Raw genomic sequence first — 25,556 nt, 5'->3', positions numbered from 1 at the left:
ATGACTCCTTAAAAGTTAGGATTGGGAAATGGGAAGACAACTAAATTATAAGAGACCAAGAAGTAACAAAACAATATATAAAGCATGAAAAATGGAAGAGAATGTGACACATAAGAAAAGCAAATGATCTGGAGAGCAGATCAAGAAAAAAAAATCATAATCAGACTACCCGGAAGCTACGACAACATAAAAAGATCTTGATACAATAATAGAAGAAATAAAGAAAATTGCTATGAAACATTAGAACAAGTGGGGAAAGTAGAAAAGGGGGAAAAAAGCTCTACTGATCACCACCTGAAAGAAATCCTATTATATTCTGTAGGAATATCAAAGGTAAATTCCAAAATACACAGGACAAGGAAAAAATATTATGAGCAACAAGGAAAAAAACATTCAAATATGACAGAGTCATAATTAGAATCATACAAGATCCAGTAATATTGACACTAAAAGATCGCAGGTTTAGAACAGTATATATTGAAGAGCAAAAGAACTGGAGTTATAACCTAAAATATCATACCCAAACAAGTTAAGCACAATTCTGAATGGAAAAAGGACATATAATGAATTCCCAGATGTTCAGGATTTTTCTTGCAAAAAATCCTGAACTTAATAGAAAATTTGACATGCAAAATCCAAAAGAAATATAAGGTACACATCAAAGGTTAATTACAAAGTACTCAATAAGGACAGACTGTTTACTTTTTATGTGATGAAAAGTAAAATACATGTCAGAGATTGTTATTAGTACTTAGGTGGTTCAAAAGAAAGATTGAAATAGACCTGAGTATGATATGATTCCTAAAAGTAAAACCATTTAGGAAAATGTAAAATATAGATATATATTATACAAATGAGGTATGAGAAGAATAACTGACAGAGAAAGTAGATGGGGAAGCAGAGACCTCATTCTTCTAGAATCCTACTCTCATTTGGTATGGATTAAAGAGGGAACAATTTGTGTGTGTGTGTGTGTGTGTGTGTGTGTGTGTGTGTGTGTGTGTGGAGAGAGAGAGAGTATGTGTGTGTTTATTTGTATATTATATATATATATATAGCATGTCTATGTATGTATTTATTTGTGTGTATGTATGTACAAAAGTTTTCTAAATTCAGAAAGAAATAAGATTTTTAAATGCTAAAAGGATATGGAGGGAAAAGGGAGGAATTTTTAGAGGGCATACTACTCATATTAGAGCTGTATTTGAAAGAGAACAATATATACATTTAGAAGGTAATAGACATCTAAATTTATGAAGAAATAAAAGGGTGAGGGAATAGAATAAGGGGGGTATAGAAGGGTATCTAGATTAAGAGGAATGCAATAAAGTGAAAATAGCAATATATTTAGAGGATTGTAAAAGTCTTCTAAATTCAGATAGAACAAGAAGGCAAGGGGAGAGGCTGGGAGAAGATAAGGGAGGGATCTTTGGGGATGGAGTAGGTGAAGCAATAGGAGGTCAAGGTACCAAGGAGAAGTAAAGTTAGAGACATTAGGAAACAAAGGAAAAGCACAAACATAAAATAAAGATCAGGAGTAGAATTTATTAGGAAAAAAAGCAGGGGTAGTAATCAGGATCTCAGACAAAGTTAAAGCTAAAATAGATTTAATCAAAAGTGAAAATGGGTAAACTGTACTATATATCAGCCATATTAATATTGTTTTAGACTATATAAAGTTGGAATATTGTTGTGGTCTAGGAAATGGTGAGTTGCTGGACTTAGAAAAAGATGGAGAGACTCAGTCTTATGAAGGAAAATGTCATCCACTCGGGCGGCCAGGTGGCTCCGCGAGTAAGAGCACCGGCTCCAGTGTTGGGATGACCTGGAGATCGAATCCCGGGCTCAGACACTCAGTACCACACCCAGAAATAACTGGCCGTGTAACCTTGAGCAAGTTACTTAACCCCGATTGCTTTAAAAAAAAATGTCATGCACTCTCAGAGAAACAGAGGACAAAGTATAGTTTGGTCTTACATAGTTGCATATGAATGTATATGTCTACATATGAGTATGATTATAGATATTTAAGCATACATATGTTCATGTAAGTGTATGCATGTATGTGTATTGTATATGTTTTGTGTTTATGTGTACATGTATCCATACAAATATGTATTTATATGCATACATATTTTGTGTGTATATATGTGTCTATATATGTCTATATATCTGTGTGTGTGTGTGTGTAATTATGCTTAATTGTAGGCTTCTGGGGGAAGGGGAGGAGAGAGGGGAAAAAAAATAACAAAATAAAAATTGCCCAGCAGAGAACAAAAGAAAATTTGCAAAGAAGCAAAGATGACAGCTCTTAATATAGTGTGTAGTATTTATTACATATCCTTTCTCAAAATAGACATTTATTACTATATATTTTGAATCATCTCTTACCTTCTTCTGTGTACGTGGAAATGTTTTTTTTTCCTTTTCTTATTTTGTATTTAAGTTTTATCTCATTTAAATTTATGTTTCTTTTTCTTATTATTTACTTAAGTTTTGGTATTTGTTTAAATTGTTAAAAAAAGAAAAATAAATAAATTAAAAGAGCTATGACTTTTCTTCACTGATGTTAAGAAATAGGTAGTGTGATGCAGTAGAAAGCACACTGGATTTCTTGTCAGCTGCTCTAGCTTCAAATAATAGCTGTATTTCTTATTACCTGTGTGACCCTTGACAATCAAACAACCAACAAGTATTTATTAAGTTGCCAGTGGGTACCAGTCACTATGCCAGACACTGAGGATACAAGTAGAAATGATGAAATAATTCCTACTCATAAGGAGTTTACATTCTGTCTTGGATGTAAAGCACTTTGAAAACCTTAAAGTGCTTTATAAATGCCACTTACTGTTATTTTGCATAACTTACAATCACTACATATCCACTTTAAGGATTTCTTCTAAGCCTTCTGTTACACTCCATTTGAACTCAAGCAATGTACATAGAATAAAACAGGGGTGTGCTGGTAGATGTTGAACTGGCTAGGGGGGTGCACTGTACTCACATGCTTTTAAATTTAATCTGCATTACTTTCACTTTCTTAAGTCTAGACAATTCTGGTGTGTAGATTTGCAGATCTTTGAGGTATAAATGCTCACACTGAAAATTTGAAAATTCAATAATGAATTCTCACAAACTCATTAGTGATGACTTCAGCACAGCCCTGATGACACAATGGTCTCTGGTCCTCAGTTCCTCCATCTGTAAAGTTATATGAGGGGTGGCCGTCTGACATTTCTTCTAGCTCTAAAGCTATGACCATATCAAGAGCATTAATCATTTTAAAAAGCTGACTAAAATAGAACTGGGGAAAATAATCTTTAAAAACTTTATTAGATAGCAATTCAATTATAACATATGTCTGGTATTTATTAACTGTGTTGCTGTGGCAAGTCACCACTTAATGAGAATTGGTTTCCTCTGCATACAGGTATGCCCTGCAAAGTGGGCATAAAGAATGATTTTCTCTGACAGTCATATGAAGATAAACTATAACAATGTAAGTAAACTGCTTAACAAATTTCAAAAGTGATAAATAAATATGAGGTATTATTGTTACATGAGTGCCGAAAAGTCATTAGAACTATGAAAAAAAAGTCACTCTCCCTTCCCACGATAGGTTATTGCATACACACAAAAAATCCCACCAGAATGTTAAGAAATTCCCATTTAAAAACGGTACAGAATGAAATCTGAATAGGAGCTGCTTTCCTGTCCTATTTCCTCCATACTAGAAAGGAGTCTTCTGAGAATTTGACAAAACAAATTAGCCTAAAACGCAGGCTGGGTTAGAATGAGCTAAGCAGGAAGCTCTGCTATTCCCCACTGTTGGTGATCACTTTGAAACAAACTAAGCAACCCCTCTTTGCTCCAATAGACCGAAGCAACCTCTGGCTGCATAATCTTCAAGTTCTTACCTCTCCCTTTCACCCAGCTCCCAAGATCAAATTACATTTCTTTCATGATTTTCTAGTCTTCTAGTTCCTTGGTCTGGTGAAAAAGAAAGAAAAAAAAGTAAGATAAATCTTCACTTTTATGCCTGGAGGGTTAAACTAACCTCAGCCTCGTTTTGGATTTAAAAAAAAAAAAGCAAAAAAAAAAACTTTCCAAGAATTTTCTACGGGAACTTTGCTGGTGAGTACTTGGTAATATTCTTTCCCTTTGTTTTTGTTTTTGTGTTTATTTTAATCAGAAATTCCATGGTCCTTTCCTTTTGTTTTTCAATGTAGGGGGTGGGGAGAGAGGCTGAGAGACAGTGATAGGGAGAGGAAGACGACGTTTCTTCCCAGGGGTGAAAACTGATCCCTCCTTTGCTCAAAATAAGCAGACATTCAAGTGCAAAATTTAGTTCTTAACACATGAAAATTTGGGCTTCCAGGTTTAAAGAAACTGAGAAATATGCCTTTACTCTCCATTGTTTTATGTTCATATAACCTTGGGGAAATGGTTGCCTGTTAGAATGAAAAAAGTTGAGGAATTGTGATCTATTAATTTTTTCCATGTTGAATAATTGTTTTCATGAAGAACAGTATTTCCCTTAGGTAATGATAGTCAGCACTTTGGAAGGAAAAGTGATATTCTTTGTTAGTTTATGGAGTCTTTTATGTGAATGAAAGTGCTTTTGAGAATCATTTTCAACTTGTTGAAATTAATTTAGTGTCATTTCAAAATTAAGCATAATGTCCAAAATGAAAAGCTTGGTTATAGTATGAACTAAAACATCCAGGGATACCTGTTAACATTTTCAGAGACCAAGCTTTAACCAATGATAAGGATAGTTCAGTCCTTAAGTTTGTAGTCTTAAAGCAGACCAAAGAGAGCAAAGTGGCACAGTTAAATGGATAGTCACTCAGTTAGGAAGGCCTGGGTTCCAGTCCTTCCTTTAACACATATTAGTTGTGTGACATGGACACATCACTTAATCAGTGCCCCGGGCAACTCCTTAAATCTATAAATACAGAGGAATAGCACATCTACATCCTTTGAGGATTTACTCACCCCAAGAGGCCCCTAGGAAATGAAATCACAGATCTGGTTATTTTTTTAAGAGAACAATCATGATTTACATCAGTCCTTTGGTTTAAAGTGACACAATATGAAAGCACTTTGAGTCTTTGGGGCTAAGCACAGCCCAATATAGATTCGTGTAGTATGATATATTGTAAGAGCAAAAGAAAAAAAAAATTAAAAGTCAAACCTCACAACCCACTGAACCAATTTTCTATTTTTTGAGGAGAGCTCATTCTATTTAAAAATTTAGGAGAAAGAGAGAAAAAAAAACAACATAAAATAAAGGCCAGAGGACCAGTACAGTGTGGGAAAAAGAAAAACAGAGAAAAGATAAGCAACAGACTCAATATGACTCAGTACTCTGGAAATTAGTCACAAAATGACTTTGGATAATAGAGTATGATAGGAACCTAAGCCCTCCTTCCTGAGAGACTAAAGGGGGAGCCAAGGAAGGAAGTAGACAAGCCAGATAGTCATATTTCTAGTAGAAGTACACTGTGTTTATGTTGCAGAAATATACAAAGATCAGGACACCTTTGAAAATCAAACAGAGGTTTCTGATCTCCAAAATGTCATTTTTACAATATTTCTAGGAATCCTTCAAATCCAGCAACGATATAAATGTTTATTTCACTGAACAATCATATATATTAGCCAAACTTACAATAAAAATTCAATTGAAGAAAATTGTAAAAATAGAATAAAAGTATATCTTTTGGGTTACATTAGATAAGACTTATTGAATGTTAACAGAGTTCATCTTGTGGATGTAAATAGAAAGGAGAAACATGTCATATCATGTCTTATAATGGGTAAGCATTTGCCACTCTCTTGTTACCACCATGTTATTTTTTTTTACAATACATAACTATTATGTTGTATTTAATAAAGAGCAAATATTAAAGATAAAGCAGGATACCAAATTAACGAGGTGAAAAATGAACCTAGTATTTTCTATCTCTAATATTATACTAATCTTGACTTTGATTATTCAGTGTCTGATTAGGTGAGCTATGATATCAATTGTTGATTAAAAGAGTGAATCTGTAGCTTGCTTTCTCATTAAGAAATTTAATTAGAAACCTCTTTTCACTAAAATACATTGTAAGAAATATCTGTATATATATCAGAAATTACTAGAATGTCAGAGCTTGGAGTTTCAAGTTCTAGGCTTGGAGCCACATGAAATACTTCTAATCCTATTTCCAATGTTTTCTACTCATGTATGTGACATGAGGATGTCACTCAGTTTTCCAAAGTATTCGTCCCTTCACTTATAATAAAGGGTTAATAACACATGCACATTTTTCTTCACAAAGTTGTTGTGATAAAAGCATGTGTACATAATAGGAATATTACATAAAAACTGTACATACTTTAAAGTGATATAACAAGCCATCTATCAACACACATTTATTAAGCACTTATTACATTCCATATCCTGGGATAAGCATTGAGGAATAAATATACAAAAATAAGCCAGTCCCTGAACTGAAGGAATTTACATTCCACAGTGACAAATGACATGTAAATATATAAGTAGATTAATTATGTGTATAAATATAGGCATATGTATGTTTTCATATATTTGTACAATATACCTATCACAACACAAAGATAACACTATATATAATCATTTGTGGCTATATATATATATGAACTATATTGTCGATATATGTATATTTATTTACATATGTGTGAATATATAAACATGTGTGTTACACAAAGGGCAGAAGTTAGACAGAGGAAGAGAAATGGAGACAGAGACAGATAAAATTATAGGGGAAATTAGGTGGTACAGTGGATAGAGCACTCAGCCTGTCGTCAAAAAGACCTGAATTCAAATATGGCCTTACACATTCATTAGTTGTGTGACTCTGGGCAAAAAAGTTAACATCTGCCTTAGTTTCCTCTTTTGTAAAATGGGGAAATTGATAGCTCCTATTTCCCAAGATTGTTTTGAGTATCAAATGGGGTATTTTTCAAAAAAATATTTTCCTTTTCTTACATCTTCATAGTATCCCACATATCCCTCCCTCTCACCCTTCCTGAGAGCCATCCCATATTGGCAAAGTAGTATTTTTTAGAGAGAAAAAAGTCAACTGTTACATAAATTGAAAAAGTTCCAAAACATGTGTACCGTGTAATATCCTCCACAAAGGGTAGGTTGGGAGTATCTTCTCATATCTCTTCATTTGTATTACATGTTATGTATATATTTTTTTAAGAATTGTTTTAGTGTGTCACTCTTCTTTCCATTTACATTGTAGTTACTGTGTATATTGTTTTCGTGGCTCTGCTTATTTTATTCTGTGTAAGTTCATATAGAGCTTTCCATGATGCTATGTATTCATCACAGACGTAATTTCTTATACCACAATGATATTGCATTACATTCATGGGTCACTATTTAGCCATTTCCAATTCATGAACATCTATTGTTTCCAATTTTTAGCTATTTCAAAAATGTTACTTTGAATATTTTGGAGTAAATGAGAATGTTTTTCTTATCATTTACTTCCTAATGGAGTCTCTGATTCAAAGGGTATGGATCTTTTACTCACTTTATTTTCATAATTCTAAATTTCTCTTCAAAATAATTGTACCATTTGATAGCTCCACTGACGATGTATAAGTGTGTCTATCATTCCAAAATCCCTCCATCATTGATTCTTGACATTTTTCAGCCCTTTTGCCAATTTGTAAGGTATGAGGTGAAACCTTAGGGTTGGTTTGATATGCCTTTCTCTTGTTATTAGTTATATCAATAATGTTTTCATGTGTTTGTGAATACTTTTTAGTTCTGAGAACTTCATATCCTCTGATCATTTATGTGTTGGGAAATAGCTATTAGTATACACACATTTCATTATTTGCATGTCTTTTCAAAAAAGATTTCTCTCTATCCATCTTGTCTTTCTGTTTATTCTAGACATCCTGCTCTGATTCATGACCCCTATTATCATCTGATCTCTCTCTTTTCTCTGTATTTTTCATACAATACAAAGTTATCAAGGTATATATTCTAGGGTCTCCACTCTAGGCATTTTCTGCCTCTGCCTTATAGGGTTTATCCCATGGAAACTCCTTTTCTATTGTGCCTCATTTCCAGTACAATTCCAACTATTTTGGGTATTTAGGACATTCTCTGCCCCTTAATATGTAGACCACCACTAATCTATAGACTCTCTTGTTGAATTTTTTCCCCCTACATTTGCTTGGAAATCTGTGTCTATGCTTTCCCACTTCTCCAGGTACCACCTACTCCCAGGAATTCCCACTTGCCCACTTTTCAGATAAATAGACGTTTCAAGCTTCAAATCTCCCAGGGCTCATCCAGTGTAAGGACAGAGCCTGCTTTCCCTGGCACTGACAGTTCACTGACAGAGTTATGGGGAATTCAGAGCTTTGCAGTATTGGTGCTTCCAGGTTTCAGGCCCAGTACTCTTTTGCCCCTGAAGGACTGTGGTCAAGCTGATTGTTGAGGATTGAGCAAAATTACATGGCCTGAAACCAGCATCTCTATAGTACTGGAAAAGGGGGAGAAAAATGAGGTGCAGTGTAAGCACGGATATTCATGTAACCCTGTGTTATGTCCTTGGGTCTGTAAGTGCAGTATAGAAACTGGTAGAATGGGAGATGTCAAAGGAGTGCTAAGTAAACTAAGGGTCAATGCACTAGGTTCAGTAGATTTTTAAACCTTCTTTTGGATTCTAGGTGTCTTCAATTAAGGAAAAAGCTGAAATTACTTCATCTTTGCTCCATAATTTCTAATTTGGAGAAGTTTGAGAGGTCATATGGATTGGAAAAACTTTCTAGTCTGCCATATTGTTGCTCATATGACCCTAAGATAATATTTATAAAGTGTTTAGCACAATTTCTGGCATATAGAAGGCACTTAAAAAAAACTTGTTTCCTTCATAGTAGTATGGGGAGACAATATACTAGCTGCTGAAGGGTGGAGGGATCAAGAAAATCTTTTGTGTATAAAGGGAGATTTGATCCGAGTCTCACAGGGAACTAGATATTCCAAGAAGCAAAGGGTAAAGAGGACTACGTTGGGTATGAGATAAGATGGCACTGAATCAAGGCATGAAGTGAAAAGTCTGTTACTCCTACAACAGGGATGTTGGAAATTACTACTATGGACTGGGGCACCCAATGAAACCCCATCAAATTTGAATTACTCTCAACCTGCAACTAAACTATGGACTCTACCAGAAGATGGAAATCTCTCAGCCCCACAAAGCCCATGTGGATGAGATGACCAAGTACCACAGCAATGACTACAATAAGTTTTAGCTCTCTGTCCTTCCTGATAATATGTTGGAGTACAGCAAGCAGATGCAGAGATTAAACATTTGTGAAGACTGCCCAGTGTTTGATGATTTATTTGAGTTCTGTCAGTTATCCACTGGTGGATCTGTACCAAGTGCAGTGAAGCTTAATAAACAGCAGATGGACATTGCTGTGTACTGGGCTAGAGGCCTGTACCATGCTTAGAAGTCTGAAGCCTCTGGCTTCTGTTACATCAACAATATTTTGTTGGCCATCCTGGAACTGTTTAAGTACCGCCAGAGGGTACTATACATTGACATTCACATTCACCATGGCGATGGCATGGAAGAAGTTTTCTACACCACAGATCAAGTCATGACAATGTCCTTTCATAAGGATGGAATGTACTTCCCGGGAACAGGTGATCTATGGGACGTTGGAATTGGCAAAGGCAAATACTATGCTATCAACCATCCAGTACAAGATGCAATTGATGATGAATCTTATGAGGCCATTTTCAAACCAGTTATGTTCAAGGTGATGGAGACCTTTCAGCCCAGTGCAGTAATGTTGCAGTGTGGTTCTGGTTTCCTGTCTTGAGACTGATTAGGTTGTTGCAACCTTACCATTAAAGGCCATGCCAAGAGGAGTTTGTCAAGAGCTTCAACCTTCAATGTTGGAAGGGGAGTGGCTACACCATCTGCAGTGTAGCCACATGCTGGACATATGAGACGACTGTGGCCTTGGACATAGAGGTCCCCAGTGAACTTCTCTACAATGATTACTTTGAATACTTTGGACCGGATTTCAAACTTCACATCAGCCCAACTAACATGACAAACCAGAATACCAATGAGTACTTGGAGAAGATCAAGCAGAGATTGAGAACCTCCAGATGTTGCCACGTGTCCCTGGTGTCCAGATACAGCCTATTCCCGAGGATGAGATACAGGAGAACAGTGGAGATGCTCATGAGGAAGATCCTAACAAGCACATTTCAATACGCTCCTCAGACAAGAAGATTGCTTGTGAGGAGGAATTTTCGGACTCAGATGAGGAAGGTGAGGGTGCTTGAAAGAACTCATCCAACTTCAAGAAAGCTAAGAGGGTCAAGATGGAATAGGAGAAAGATCAAGAACCAGAGGAGAAAAAAGAAGCAAAAGAGGAGAAGACAAAGGAAGAGAAACCTGAAGCCAAACCTCCTGGTGCAGAAGGAGACAAAGTCTCCTTCAACTCTCCAGCTATCCTTGGGACCCGCTGCCCATACCTTCTTCCACTTTCCTTACCTCTAAGTTTAGATTTTCTATGTTTCTCTATTTATATATACTTATATGAGGTAGAACTGTCCCCAGAACACAGGAACTCGGGGTTGTGCTGTTGGCTGCCTGATCCAATGCCTTTGTTGCCTTGTAGACCAGAGTCCTGGTGAATACATTTCTTCTCTCCCTCTATTGTTTTAAACACAACCACTTGCCTGACTTGTTGTTTAGGACCTGGGAGCATTTTTCTGGGTGGGTTATTTTAAGATGGCATAGGACACATTACCCTGGGTGGCTGGGGTAGATAGCCTACACAGCCCCCTTTTCTCCCTCTTTTTTATTTCTGTTAATTGAATTTGAAACTCAGTGAAGTTTTTGCAAGGATTACAGGTGATATGTGTGTCTGTCCAGCTTCCTCTGGTGGTTCCTGTGTGGGTCCAGGTACTTAGCCAACCACCTTACCTGTCCTGAGGTAAAGTAAGTTAGTAGCTACTCATAGGTGCTATGCCTGGCTCCCACAGTATATGGGCATGTGACGGGGCTTTTCCTACTTCCTGGTTCACCTATTTTGTTTGTCAGGGGGCACCTTGTGCTCCCATACTTCAGCAGAATTCAGGCTAATGGCTCTTGGCTGTCCTTTCAAATAGTTCCCCTTTCTCTCTCTCTAGGAACCCACCAATGTTGACTGGGTTTGTGTGACAGTGGTCTGAGTTGGGATCTATGGTGTGGCTTCCATTTTGAAATTATTTTTTGTTTTTTTGTTTTTTTTGTAAAGAACCTTTGTAATAAAACTGGTACTTTTTTAATTACTACATTTTAGGCATAGAGAAGAGCAAATATAAGGGTGATAGGGAATAGATCATCATGTATACAGTGGAACAGTAGGTCAGTGTGACTAGATTACAGTGTTTGGAGGAGAGTGATGTTCAAAAAGACTAAAAAGGAAGTAAAGGGACAGGTTAAAATATTTGATTCTAGAAGTAATTGAAAAGTATATATATAGATACATGTGGGTGTATATGTATATATTCATACACGTATGTATATATGAACATATGCATTGTATGTCTGTGTACATATATACACGACCTCATGTGTGTTTGTATATATGTGCGTACATACATGTACATGCACATATACATTTGTGTATATGTACGTGTGTACATACACGCATGCAGATATGTGTGTGTCTGTATCTATATAGAGAGAGAAAGAGTCTATAGATCAAACCTGAGTAATATTATTCTGATGCTTGTGCTGAAGCTAGATTAGAGTGTAAAAGCTAGAGTTAGGGTGACTAAAGAAGAAACTGTTACAGTACTTCAGGAGAAAGGATATGAACTAAGGTGATAGATTTGTGAGGGGGGGTTATACATGAACATTGTGGAGATAGAAGTGATAAGATTTGGTAAAGGACTATACATTTCAAGTAAATGCTTAAGAATTAAGAATCACATTGTATTTGAAAACTTGAATAACTGGAAGAATGGTAGTACACTTGATAGTAACAGGCAAGTTTGGAAGAGGTATAGGTTTGGGGGCAAAGATAATGATATAGATTTTGGTTATTTTATAATCTACAGACAGTTTATTACACAGGACAAGGAAAATATTAATACTTTAGTATTTTGGTTATACTGGTCTAGATATTCTCTTCACTATTCATTCACAGTCTGTTCAAGTCACTTTAGGATTCTCTGAATCTTATGACTTCTCATATTTTGTGGTTACTAGTGCTATACTTGGCTGTCCATTTATTATCTTTCATTCTTACTACATGACTAGTCTATCTCCCTTTCCAGTCACAGAAGTTATTTACTTATTGCTTAACAGATTAGGAAACTTAAGTCCCACAGGGGTTAAATTGTGTGTAAAAGGTCACATAGCCACTTAGAGGCAAAGTTAGAACTCAGATCTATTTTATTTTGTAATTAAACTTACAACAAAGTACATAAAGGCATCTTGGCATAATAGCATGCTGGATTTACAGTAAGAAAGACTTCTAAGACAATAGATATGTAGTCCTGTTTGACCACCTGCCAAAATGAATGAAGTAGTGGAATTGGAGTCAAGGAATCCTGAGTACAAATTCTTAATTAGATATTTACTATGAATAGAACCCCAGAAAAGGCACTTAATGTCTTTAGGCCTCAATTTCCTTATTTATGAAATGGGGATAAAATTAGCAACTACCTCACTAGATTATTATGATAATCAAATATCAAATAAAGTACTTCCTAAACTTCTATAATGCTATTACTACAGCTACTACTAATTATTATTATTGTGATTATCGTTATTATTACAAGTCACTTAAGGTACTCATGTACCCCAGGGAATCTCTAGGACTTATGCATTAAATGATAGATTGGGATAGACCTAAACAAGTATATTTATACACAATTTTCAGGATAAAATTTCTTCACTAAGATTGTCTATTTTAATTAGTCAAATTAAATGTGTGAATGTTAAATATTAAAATGTTGTAATTATAAAGTTAATGTCTATAACTGTAGCATTATCTAAGATAGACAGATAGATGATAGATAAATACAAATGTAAAAACCTAATAGAATCATAGGAATGGTCAAGCCCTTATTGGCAATTTCATTATATTATTTAATTAAATCAAAGTAAAACAGAACAATGTGTCATAGTGGATAGGGTATAGGACTTTTGAGTAAGGAAGAATAAATTCAAGTTTTATTTCACACATATATGCATAGATATATAAAATATATAGATATTTACATAAACATATGCATACTTAAGTTATACCCAGGTCTCCCTGAATGTGTCTATCCATGTTACCTACTACACTACATTTATTCATGTGCTCTAGTACATACATGTGTATATATAGTTGTATTTGGACAGACAGATACATAATGACATACATTATATTTTGAATTGTTCACCTTGAATGGGTTGACTTACCTTAAGATTGTTTGTTGCCTGGAGTGGAGGTATTTCAATCCAGATTCTGTTCTTTTGCCCTTTAAAGACTTTAGTGCTTTGTGAAATTTAATTTAGAAGGTTGCCTTTTCAGGGCAAACCATTCAACAACATGTTCAAAACCATTTTCTCTCTGGGCCCATATATAGAAATGACAAAATTCCTCTTGAATTCTACCATCTGTAGTTTTCAGTCTTTTGTATATAGGAAACTTGGAATGTCTATAAAAATTCCTGTAACTGCACATCATTGGAACCATTTCTATATTACCATCCACATCTTTGAGAAAAAGGGAGGGCTATTCTTGCTGAGCACCCCTCCTTATTGCCATTATACCCTGCTTCTATTCCAATGTCTTTGCTGCTCTCTTCTTCAGGCCTGTACTCCTGATTGTTTTTCCAGGTCCTAAATTCAGTTCAGTGGAAGATAGAGCTTTGGGAAATACTTTAAAATAATGTCACTTCTACTGAAAGACTAAGAAGTCGTTAATTGTCCTTCCTTTCCTTTTCTCCCTTCAACCTAACAGATTATGCTATAGCATTGCCAATGTCTTTTGTCTCTGTCACTATTATATCATGCTCCTCCCTTTGGCTGGTGCAGCATCTTTCATTGAGTGGACTGAAGTTTTTGCCAAATCCACAGTTTCTGTAAAGGAGTATCCTAAAATGGGTCTGTCTCCACACACCCTAAGATATCATCACAGGAAACAAAGAAGTACATCAGTTTTTCCTGGGATTCTGGAGTCCAAATGAGAGGTCAGAGGGGGCTGAAAGAGAAGGGGTCAAAGTGGAACTGAAAGAGAATGAGACCAGTGTCCTAACTAAGAGGAATATGTGTGTGTGTGCTAAAAGAATACTTCCATATAATCTGACCCCCACATCCCATTGTGAAACATGAAGCAGACAGAACAACAGAAATGTAGCACAGAAGAAAAGCTTGGGTGGCATTTTTGTAGGCACTGCATCAGAACTAAACATAATTTGGGGATTAGGGACAAAAAATGTTGCAAGTTCCTGACTAAAGGAGTTTATAGAAACACTGAATCACAAAACTTTCTAAGTGAAAGGGACTACAGAAGCTGACATGTCCAACCCATATATAATCAAATATTTCCTCAATAATATACCCAACAAGTGGGTATTATGCTTTTATTTTTCCTTCAAGACACTCTATAAGGAGGAAATTATTACTTTTTGAGTTGGCCAGTTCCACTTTTGGATAGTTCTAATTGCTAGGAAACTTTTACTTACTCCAAATATATATTTGCCACCATACAACCCCACTCATTGCTTCTTATTCATCCCTTTCAGGGCCAACAGCACAAATCTAAACCTTACTCTATATGATAGCTCTTGAATATATGAAAGATAGTTCTTAGTTCCTCCAAGTCTTCTCTTCTCCAGCCTATATATTCCTCATTAATCATCATATGAAACATCCTCTACTTCTATCACCATTCAATTTGTCCTATTCTGAATATGCTCCAGCTTATCTGGGGTTTACTAATATCTGGTCCTTAAGAACTAAACAGTGGGTGGCAGGGGGGCGGCCAGGTAGCACAGCAAGTAAGAGCACCAGCTCCAGTGTCTGGATGACCTGGGGATCGAATCTGGGCTCCAACACTTAGCACCCACCCAGAAACACCTGGCCGTGTAACCTTGAGCAAGTTACTTAACCCCAGTTGCTTAGGGGTGGCCAGGTGGCCCAGCGAGTAAGAGCACCGGTGCAGATACTTAGCACCACACCCAGAAATAACTGGCCTTGTAACCCTGAGCAAGTTACTTAACCCCAATTGCTTTAAAAAAAAAAAAAGAACTAAACATTGAGCTCCTGACCATTGATGAGTATGGTGGAACTATTTTTCCTTTTATTCTGGGTGTTCTGCCTCCCTTAAGGTAGCTGAGGGGAGCATTAGATAGAAGCAGAGTAGGGGGAGCTGACATGTAAGAAGATGTAGATTTTGAGACCCCCAGGTGTTGTCATCCAACTAGCAGACTATTTAAAAGAGTCTAATGTCCTAGTGATGGTCTCAAAACAGAGGAAGAGAGAAAGAAGCACGCAATTATGTGATGCTTGAGTTAGATAACATGAAATCCAACCACAGGATATAAAATTGTTGTGAAATGTTGATTACCCTGTAAAATACAATAGAGAGACACTTCATTCCATGTACTCAAGAGACTAAGTATTTTGAACAATAGCTCCAGTGAGGGGTGACAGTCCTAAAAATACAGTGAAGCCCACCAGTTGCCCATGGTAGAACTGGGGGGAATAACAGGTAAATAGGAAAAAAGAAATACAGGAGAGCTGAAGGTCCCATGATGACTCCATTTCTATTTCAGTTTAACACCACAAGTCTAGAGAACTGAGAGACTGAGTGATTGCTAAGGGTTATACAGCCAGTAGATGTGAAAGGTGGGATTGAAAGCAGAGATGGTTCCTTGCCTTTCTTTGTGTCCCTAGCACTTATGGTACAGTGCCAGCCATACCTTAGGAGCTTAATAGATGCTAGTTGAATGAATGACTACCTGGCTTAGAGGCTGGGTCTCTATCTACTGTAGCCAGCTGCATTTTCTATCAGAGATGACAAATTAGCTCCATGTGTCTAAAGTGGAATAAATTATTCTTCAACATATTCTTCCAAAAACCTTCCAAAATTACTGACTCACTGTATATGCTTGCAAGTCTATGGTGTTTTGTGAAGGGCCTAAGATTTCTGTCCCCAATAGTATCCTATCCTGGTGCCCTTCTAATTCTTCTTTTCCTTCTCTGGCACAATCAAGGATACTGGAGGAAGATTTGAGAAAAAAAGTCTTCATTTAAAAAAAAGGCTTCATTTAAAAAAATTATGGAAAAAGTGGCACACAAATACACACACACATACATACTGATATGGAAAGAAGTAGTGAAGTTTTTAATATATAATGACAAATGACACAGAATAGCAATATGATTTATCTCATATGTATGAGTAAGAAAGATAAGTTCCTCTTTTTGTGACCTTTCATGTTTACCTTTTTTGGAGAAGTCATAAGAGAATGTCCTGACAATCACACAATTATTATCAATCAATCAACAAATATTTATTAAGAACCTACTATGTGTTGGGCAGCTAGGTGGTGAAGTGTATAAATCACTGGACCTGGAGTCAGGAAGACCTGGGTTCAAATCCCACCTCAGATACTTACTAGCTGTATGATCCTAGGCAAGTCACTTAAGCCTATTTGCCTCAGTTTCTTAATCTGTAATAATGAGCAGGAGAAGGAAATGGCAAACCACTCCAATATCCTTGCCAAGAAAATGCCAAATGGGGTCACAAAGAGTTAGCACATCGTTGAAAATGACTGAACAACACAAAAAATCTGACTACAAGTCCAGCCCTCTATACTTCACCTTTCTGTCTCTCTCTTCCCTCAATTGATCCTGCCTACCAACCATATGTTCTTCAATTGGTGTCCACTGTGAGCGATCTACTTCATTTTGCTGATTCCATTTATTTTTCTTCCTCTCTAAAATATACTTTTGCTATGCCTCTTAAGTTTTGGCCATACTCCTTAGCCTGAAACAAAAGATCAGAGTTTGGGTTCTAAAACTTCTGCTGTTAATGTTTGTGGTGTCTTCTGATGTTAAATAGATGTTACAGGGAAGTATAACATTTTACAAGAAATTACATGGGTAATCACCATTTGTTGTCAATTAGTAAAAAAAATGGACCTTAGGGAAGAAGAGGTAAGAAGGGAAAATGATTCAGAGAGAAAGCAGGGGGAATATAGAGAATAAGAGAAAATAAACAGGGCAAAAGGTAATAACCCAGTGGACAACTCCTGAGGCACTGGGTGGTAAGAGTGGTGAATCTCATCTTAGTGAAATTATATAAAAAAAAGGTAGATGAAAGGGCACAGAGCACAAACTCTGCTTATATTTCTTACTCCTCTCTCTACCCCCTAGGCAGGGGTGGGGAACCTGCAGCCTCAAGACCACATGAGCCAGGGCAGCTAGGTGGCACAGTGGATAGAGCACAGGCCCTGGAGTCAGGAGAACCTGAGTTCAAATCTGATCTCAGACACTTAACACTTACTAGCCATGTGACCTTGGACAAGTCATGTAACTCCAATTGCCCAGCTTCCTTCCCCCCAAAAAAGCAAAATAAATATAAAAGAAAAAGAAAAAAAGAAGACCACATGAGTCCTCTAGGTCCTCAAGTGTGACCCTTTAACTGAAACCAAACTTCACAGATCAAATCTCCTTAATAAAATGATTTGTTCTGAAAATTTGAACTCAGTCAAAAGGCTGCACCCACAGAAGTAGAAAGCCACACATATATACATATATGTATATATGTATATATACATATACGTGTTTATGTATGTGGCCTATATGTAGGACTATGAGCACTAATTTAGAAATTGTGTCATAAAAACAATTAACACTTGAATACATTCTATCATAACTTTTTAATGCAAATAACTTCACATATTTATAGCAGCTTGGAAAGTATTCTTGTCTGGGAAAAGATATTAGAAAAATACATTGTACACTGGTAGGCATGACACAATGGTAAGAATGCTATATTTAGAGTTAGAATTACTGATTTCGAATACCAAGTTTATCTTTCACTGGTTTGTGCCTTTGAGCAAGTTCATTCACCTTTCTGACCTTCATTTTTCTTATCCATAAAATGGAGGCTCCAACTAGACAAGTAGATTTATTTCATTGACGTAATTCTCCCTGAAATTGGGTAATCTTTATGTAGATGATTCCCACTTTTATACATCCAGCCCTAGTCTGACACTCAATACTTTCTTCTTACATCTAAGATGAAATAAAAGCTCTTTTGTTTGACTTGAAAACCTGTCACAATCAATCCTATCTTTCCACATTTATCGATCACTACTTTCTTTAATATCTTCTATATTCCAGCCAAACTGATCTAATAACTTTTCCTTACATATGACATTTCATTTCACATAACATCACTGGTATATATTAGGTGTTTGTTGAGTGAAAGAATGAATGAGAAAACATGGGAAATCATGTCAAGCGTCCACCAAACTATACACACTATCTTCTTTCTTCATACCATAATAGACGTGTGCTCTTTCACATCCAGGAATCAGTGTTCACCCTTATTCACCTGAGACAGAAAAGGGCACTATTAGTAGACAAACTTACCCTATGAAAAGAACATATTAGAAGAATATAGCAGAAGTTGAAAAATGCCAAGGGAATAAACATTTTAAAACCTAGGTTCCAATTTTGCCTCTACCACTAACTAATTGTATCTCTTCAGACATGTCATTTAATTTCCCTGGGTTTTAGTTCCCTTTTCTGTATGAGTTTATTGAACTAGATGATCTCAAAAGGTTCTTTCCAACTCTGAGTTTCTAATAACTCTTAGTTGATTTCAAGAATATCACAACCAAGCAGCGGATTCTCAGTTTCAGAACATGGTAAGAGCAGCTCTAGACTTCTTCATAAAAAGTTCACTTCAGTTGTCATCAAGTAAGTCTTCCTTTTTTCTTTTCCTGTTTTTTTTAAAATTTTGACTCATTGCCCAGATACTACAGAATAATTATGAAATTGTTCCAGAGAGATTGTGAGGAATAGTACTATAGGCACATCCTTTATAAGGTTGATCTCAATAAAAAGACATGAAGGGAATTTAGATATTACAGAAATAAAAGATAGTCCTTTAGTATTGAGAGTTTTCAGAACAAGCTGTGCCTATGACTTTGATATTAATATTTGATGTTAATTAAAATAAGTTTGAACTAAAGTAGAATCCAGCTAGAGAAAAGTATCCCCAAGAGGAAACCAGATGTGCAATTGAGCTGTATAAGCAGATGACTTCCAGCCTTCTTTATCCAATCCTAGCCTGACTTTTTCATTTATTCACCTAGTGGCTCCTCACTTCTAGGGTAAAATAACCATTCTTCTGTTCAGATTTAAAGTTTTACAATCTTGTTACAATCTGTATTTCTATTGATAATTCACATTACTCTTTCACATACTCTTTCTCAAAATCAAATCAACTCACTTGATGTTCCTTATATCTAATATTCTATAGCCCATCTTCAGAGGAAAGGCCAAAGTCATCCATCTGCACGACTCCCTCCCCATGATGTCTTTTCCCCAGCTCACCCTTCAAGAGACCTCAGCCTGGATAATCACCTAGACACCATTGTCCATTTTGTATCCTGGCTTTTCTTGTTCAGTATATCTTCTAGCTGAAGTTTCAGTGTTAATGTGGAGTCTGAATTCAATCCACATCCTAGGGACCTGGGGGCAGGTAGGTGGCACAGTGGGTAAAATACTAGGTGTACATTCAGGGAAACTCAGACACTTACTAGTTGTGTGATCCTGATCAAATCACTTAATACTGTTTGCCTCAGTTTCCTCATATGTAAAATGAGCTAGAGAAGGAAATGACAAATCAATCCTTTGTGTGAATAGAGCACCAACCCTGGAGTTAGGAGGACCTGAGTTCAAATCAATGATCTCAAAAGGTTCTTTCCAACTCTGAGCTTCTAATAACTCTTATTTGATTTCAAGAATATTACAACCAAGTAGAGGATTCTCATTTTCAGAACATGGTAAGAGCAACCCTAGACTTCTTCATATAAAGTTCACTTCAGTTGTCAACAAGTCTTTTTTTTTCTTTTCCTGCTTTTTTTAAATTTTGATATATTGCAAATGTGTCTTTGACAAGAACACCCCAAATTTGGTCACAATGAGCCAGACATGGCTGAAAAGACTGCACAGCAACAACTAGGGACTTGATTGTCAGATATTTATTGACCCTGATGTTCACTCATATATATATAAACACCCCCCCCCCCATCTTACACCAGACGCTAGGAAGCAGTCTGAAACTAACATCAGAAGTTTGACTGTAACTTCTGTACCAACCACGTGTTTTCTGTTCTTGTGATGTTAGAACCTTGGATCTCTCCAAAAGATATCCTATTCTTGGACACTATCTCCAGGACTTGTTGTTCTTCTCACTTCTTCCTCCTTAATTTTTTCCCCTCCTCAAACTGATACTGGACCAGGAGAAGAAATTGGCATACTACTTACTCCAGATTGATGTTAAATGCATCATTCTGAATCTTCTTCTAGAATGTTCACTCCATCCATTGATATTAGCAAGCCCAAGGACAATATAGCTAAAATAAACCAGCCTCCTGGAAGTACTATCTCCTTCTTCAAGGAACATAGTAACTGAACAGCAGTCTTCTTTTCAACCACTTGCTATCAAACTTGCAGAGTTGAATCTACAAATATACAGTATGTACTAGAATCTTTGGTCACTTTATCACTGATAACCATGGTAACTCCATTATCTTAATGTTCATATAAAGTTAACATGACACATGATGGATGTGAAATATCCATCTCTTCTTATAATTTGTCTCTCAAGATGAGTAAGATTTCAACTCGCAGAAAAGTAGAAGGTAACATTCCTTCTGTAGGGAATGGTTTCAAGCAATGGCAGGGGTAGCAAGGGAAGAGTTTATTTAGGTGATGGTTTAGTCCATTTTTTGTTGTAATGTAGGGGACATGAAGAGTACAGCATGGCAATTCCAATGAACTAATGATGAAACTTGGTACTCATCTCCAGATAGGATGCATAATAAGACTTCTATTTTTGGACATGGTGAATGAAGAGATTTATTTTGCTTGACTGTGCTGTTACTGGGGTTTGTGATTTTTGTTTGTTTTTAGTGAGGAGAATTTAGGGGAGAAAATAGATTTTTGCTAGTTGAAAAAAGTGAATAAAATTTTTCAAAACCATTACTGGAATGTAATAAAACATGCAGAGTATGTTAGAGCCAGATTATTAAAAAGGTTGATTTTGGATTTTATTTAATATCTAATAAGAAGGCAATGAAAGTTTATGAGCAGTAACTGAAATAAGTTGTTTTCTAAACAGATAATATATCAGGCAGTTGGATGCCAATTGGATACCCCAAGGGTATAAGACATCAGAGGAAGTAGGAAATTTATTAACTAGGTACAAAGAACCTAAAGGAAAGAGTGCTTGAATCCAGAACAGATGAATGAATTGAGGAGGTAGGGATGGGCCTTAAACCTGTGTTAATTAGGATCATAAATCATAGATTGGGAATTGAAACAAGCCATAGAAATGATCTAATTCACCTGACTTCACTTATTTTTCCTTATGAAGAAACTGAGACCTGCAAAAGTTCATAGGAACATAGATTTAGAGCTGAAAAACATCTTTAAGGTAATGGAGTCCAAACCCCTCATTTTAAAATTAAGAAAACTGAGGGGAAAAGAGATTAAATGACTTGTTTAGAGTCATACATGTACTAAATATCAGAGGCAATATTTGAATCCAAGTCTACCTGACTCCAAATGCAGTGTCCTCTCTATGACACTATGGTGGTAATTTATTTGCACAAGGTCACACAGTAGACAAAGCCAAGATTAAAAGGAAATTTCTCTAGAAATATGCTGAGTTTGGAGTCAGAGGATTTAGTAGCTACATGACCCTGGGTAAGTCCCCTCACTTTTTTGGCCTTCAGTTTCATCTACAAAATGATTCAGTTTGACTAAGTGACTTTTTATATCCCTTCAATATACACAATATGCACAACTCTAAATATACACAACTTTAAATCTATGATAATCTGAAATTAATTTGCCCTACTCCCAATCCCAGTCTCTTTCCACTGCAGCATGTTTCCTCAATCCCAAGAGACTGAGGAGCATTCCCTATATATACTTGCCTCATTATCTTCTTTGAGGTTGCTCCTTCTTTTGGATTTCACTCTTTTTCACTGCCTGTTCCCCAGGATTTCTGACCACGTCCCATTTCTGTTCTTCTCCCACTCATGGATCCTCTTCATTTGTCATGTCGTGTCTCTTGTTCCATGCATTATGTACACCTGTTATACAGATATGACCCTTAACCATTTAGGAGGTTACAGAATGAAGTAGGTGTGCCACTGTACAATAAAAATGATTCTAAGCATACAGATAGACAATATAAAAAGTGAGATCATATGAAGACCAAAAAATCAATTAATGAATAAATAAATATTGAATGAATAACACCCAGTCACAGGATAAGAGAGCAGGAATTTCATTCTTCCTTCTTTACAGGTTACTTAACAATGGGTAAATTCTGAATGTTACAGTTATCCTATATCAGGTTCAATAAATTCTTTATTTTTTGTTGTTTTGTTTGTTTCTTAATTGATTTTGGATATGATAATGGAAAAGGAGAAACTCTATCCCTGTTTAGCTTGGAAAAAGGAGAAACTGCATCCCTGTTTCTGTCTGCCAAAAATGCTATCTTGTGTTTCACTGAGCCAGAGATGCTGTGTGAGAATAGGGAGTTGGCAAAATAGAAGTTTTCAGTTTGGGAAGAGAAAGGTTGAGTAAAGATGTATTTAACAGTTTAAATTAATGGGTATTTATTAAGGACTGACTTTGTGCCAGGCACTGTGTTAGGCACAAGGAATACAAAGATAAATACAAAGCCATCTCTGCCGTCAAGGAACTCACATTCTTTTGCATGTAATGGATTTTTGTAAAACCATGAAAACTATAAATAGAATGAATTCATCAATTTCTAAAATCAGGGTATAGCATTTTTTATTTGGATAATAAATTTAAAGTTAGAAAAGAACTTAGAAATCTTGAGTCCAAATACTTCACTTTATGGTTCCTTTAAGATGTTTTTTTTTTACTCTCCAGGGGTCACATAGGTAGCAAACAGCAAAGGTAGGTCTTGAATACAGATCCTCTGATTCCAGATTGAGCAGATTGAGCCTCCTTCCCAATGAGAAAGAAATATTTGAAAGTAAAAACTTAAAAAAAATCCTTAGCAAGTAGTGTAGTTAAACAAAATGGTATAAACTAAAAATATGGATAATTCCAAGAAGGTTTTAGTCACAATCATGAATGGCATCTGTTCATACATAAGAGGGACTTCACAGAAAGGGGAAGATGTATTTGATGACGTACATGTAATAATAATAATTGGCCTATATTCATATAATTCTCTGAGAACATTCCTCAAAATACTCCATATCTCTGGTTTCTGTTGTTGTTGTTCAGTCATCATCGTCCTGTCTGACTCTTGGTGACCCCATTTGGGGTTTTGTTGGCAGAGATACTGGAGTAGTTTGTCAGTTCATTCTCCAGCTCATTTTACAGATGAAGAAACTGAAGCAAACAGGGTAAACTGACTTGCCCAGGGTCACAGAGCTAGTAAGTGTCTGAGGCTGGATTTGAGTTTAGGAAGATGAGTCTTCCTAATCCCAGACCTGGTGCTCCAACCATTGTACCACCTAGCAGCCAATAGATGTAGGTAAGGAAGTACAAATATTAGGATCCCAAATTTATGGATAAGGTAAATTAGACTCAGAAAGTTCAAGTGACTAGCCAATGATCACAGAGCTTAGAAGAGCCTATTATCAACTAATAAGTTCATAATAAGCTGAGATATGAAGTCATGTCTTCTAACTCTTAGTTCAAAGCTTATTCCTTTGTACTATGCTATCTCCCACAAGGAAGAATCTCTACTGTATGAAGAGCTATTAAAGTGAGTAAAAATTTAAGTGTACACTTTTCTCCTGGGCAGGCATGACATAGTATATGAGACATATAGCTCATAAATTGTCCCTTGGTGATACTGTCACAGAGATTTCTGAATTGAATGGAAGATTGCTTTGACCCAAGAGGTTATTTTGATGCTCTTTCTGTTGCTTTTGCTACAATGGAGAGGAAAAAAAGTGTCACAGAGTAGCACATTTTATATCTTTCTGTTTTCCTGATGGCAATTACAAGTGTACAAAAGGATAGGATGATGGGCAGCCAGAGAGGTAAGTACTCACATAAGTCCCTGCTGCTTTTGTCTTTTGACCCCTCAGAGTAACAGGAGTAGCTGGTGATGTGAAAGGGAGCTCACTAGAATGATGAGAGAGGGGTTACTTCGGAATCTCCACTGAAGAGTGAGATAGCCCAGCCTAGGCCAATAAGCCTTAAAGAAGTGCCTGAAATGTATAAGGTGCTGTGATGGGTGTTAGGGACTTAAAGACAAAGCAAAAAAGAGGTCCTATCTCAAGGAGCCTATGTTCTTTGGATGTTTTCAACACATAAATAGAGAAGTAACTAATGGATCTGGACGGTTTTCCTATAGAAGGCACATAAGCTAAGCACATATATAGAGAAGTAACGGATTAATCAGGAGAATTTTCCTCTAGTGGGTATATGAGTTAAGCCTTGAAGAAAGTTTAGAATTCTACAACTACATTATTTAGGAATTCCTCCCCAATTTTATATGAAGGAATAGCAATTAGAAAATTAAATGAACAGATCATTGAATAATGATAGCAGCTAGTAATTCACATTTGCACAGGGCCTACAAAATGCTTTCTTCACAACAGTGAGTAAAATAGCATACTTTAAAAATTACTGTATTTCTATTTTACAAATATGAAAACTGGGCACAGAAAAGTGAAGTGTTTTGACAAAATCACAAAGCCAGTAAGAGACAGAGCTGAGAATGATTGATATGTTATTTGAGAGTTCAGCGAATGAAGAAATTGAGACAGGCTGATGGACATAGAAGCCATCTTGGAGCAGACAAGATTTGACCTGAATCTTGAAGCAATAGCTTCATTGTACTCAGTCTTAGTGCAATCTGGAGTAGCATGTTCAGTTCCAGGCACCATATTTTAAAATACCATTTAGAAACTGGAGAGTCCCCAAAGTATAACAATCAAAATGGTGAAAGACTTCATGTTCAATCTATATGAGAATCATTTGAAGCAACCAATAATATTTAACGTAAAGAATAGAAGACTTTTCATATTCTGGGCGATGGCAGTCATCTTCAAATATACGAAAGCCTTTCCTGCAGAAACAGGATTAGACTTGTTCTATTTGATCAAAAAGACAGAAAAAAGAGAAATTGGAAGAATTTGCAAAAGGGAAAATTTAGACTTGCTGTAGGAAAATAGCCTAATAATTAGTACTGGAATGAACTGCCTCAGGAAATAGTGGATTTCTCTTGTAGTG

The 25,556-nt window shown here is 36.2% G+C and overlaps 1 protein-coding gene and 1 pseudogene across 4 annotated transcripts in view; both read left to right on the top strand.

Moving 5' to 3' along the window:
* Positions 1 to 3,662: 3,662 nt before the first annotated feature.
* Positions 3,663 to 25,556, top strand: part of TFPI (tissue factor pathway inhibitor) — a 127,713-nt gene continuing 105,819 nt past the window's right edge. The window contains exon 1 of one of the 4 annotated variants that reach the window (XM_069064522.1): positions 3,663 to 4,134. The gene's annotated coding sequence lies outside the window, so the exon portion shown is untranslated. The remainder of the gene's footprint in view (positions 4,135 to 25,556) is intronic. The other 3 variants (XM_069064520.1, XM_069064519.1, XM_069064521.1) reach the window with 3 other exon arrangements.
* Positions 8,528 to 10,729, top strand: LOC138143296 (histone deacetylase 1 pseudogene; annotated as a pseudogene).

The sequence above is a fragment of the Petaurus breviceps genome, unplaced genomic scaffold (genome assembly GCF_028583685.1).
Source record: "Petaurus breviceps papuanus isolate PSGF00001 unplaced genomic scaffold, PetGlider_PUasm1.0 90638, whole genome shotgun sequence".
NCBI lineage: Eukaryota > Metazoa > Chordata > Mammalia > Diprotodontia > Petauridae > Petaurus > Petaurus breviceps.
Note: the sequence above shows the minus strand (reverse complement) of the source record. Positions and strands in the feature narration are given on the sequence as shown.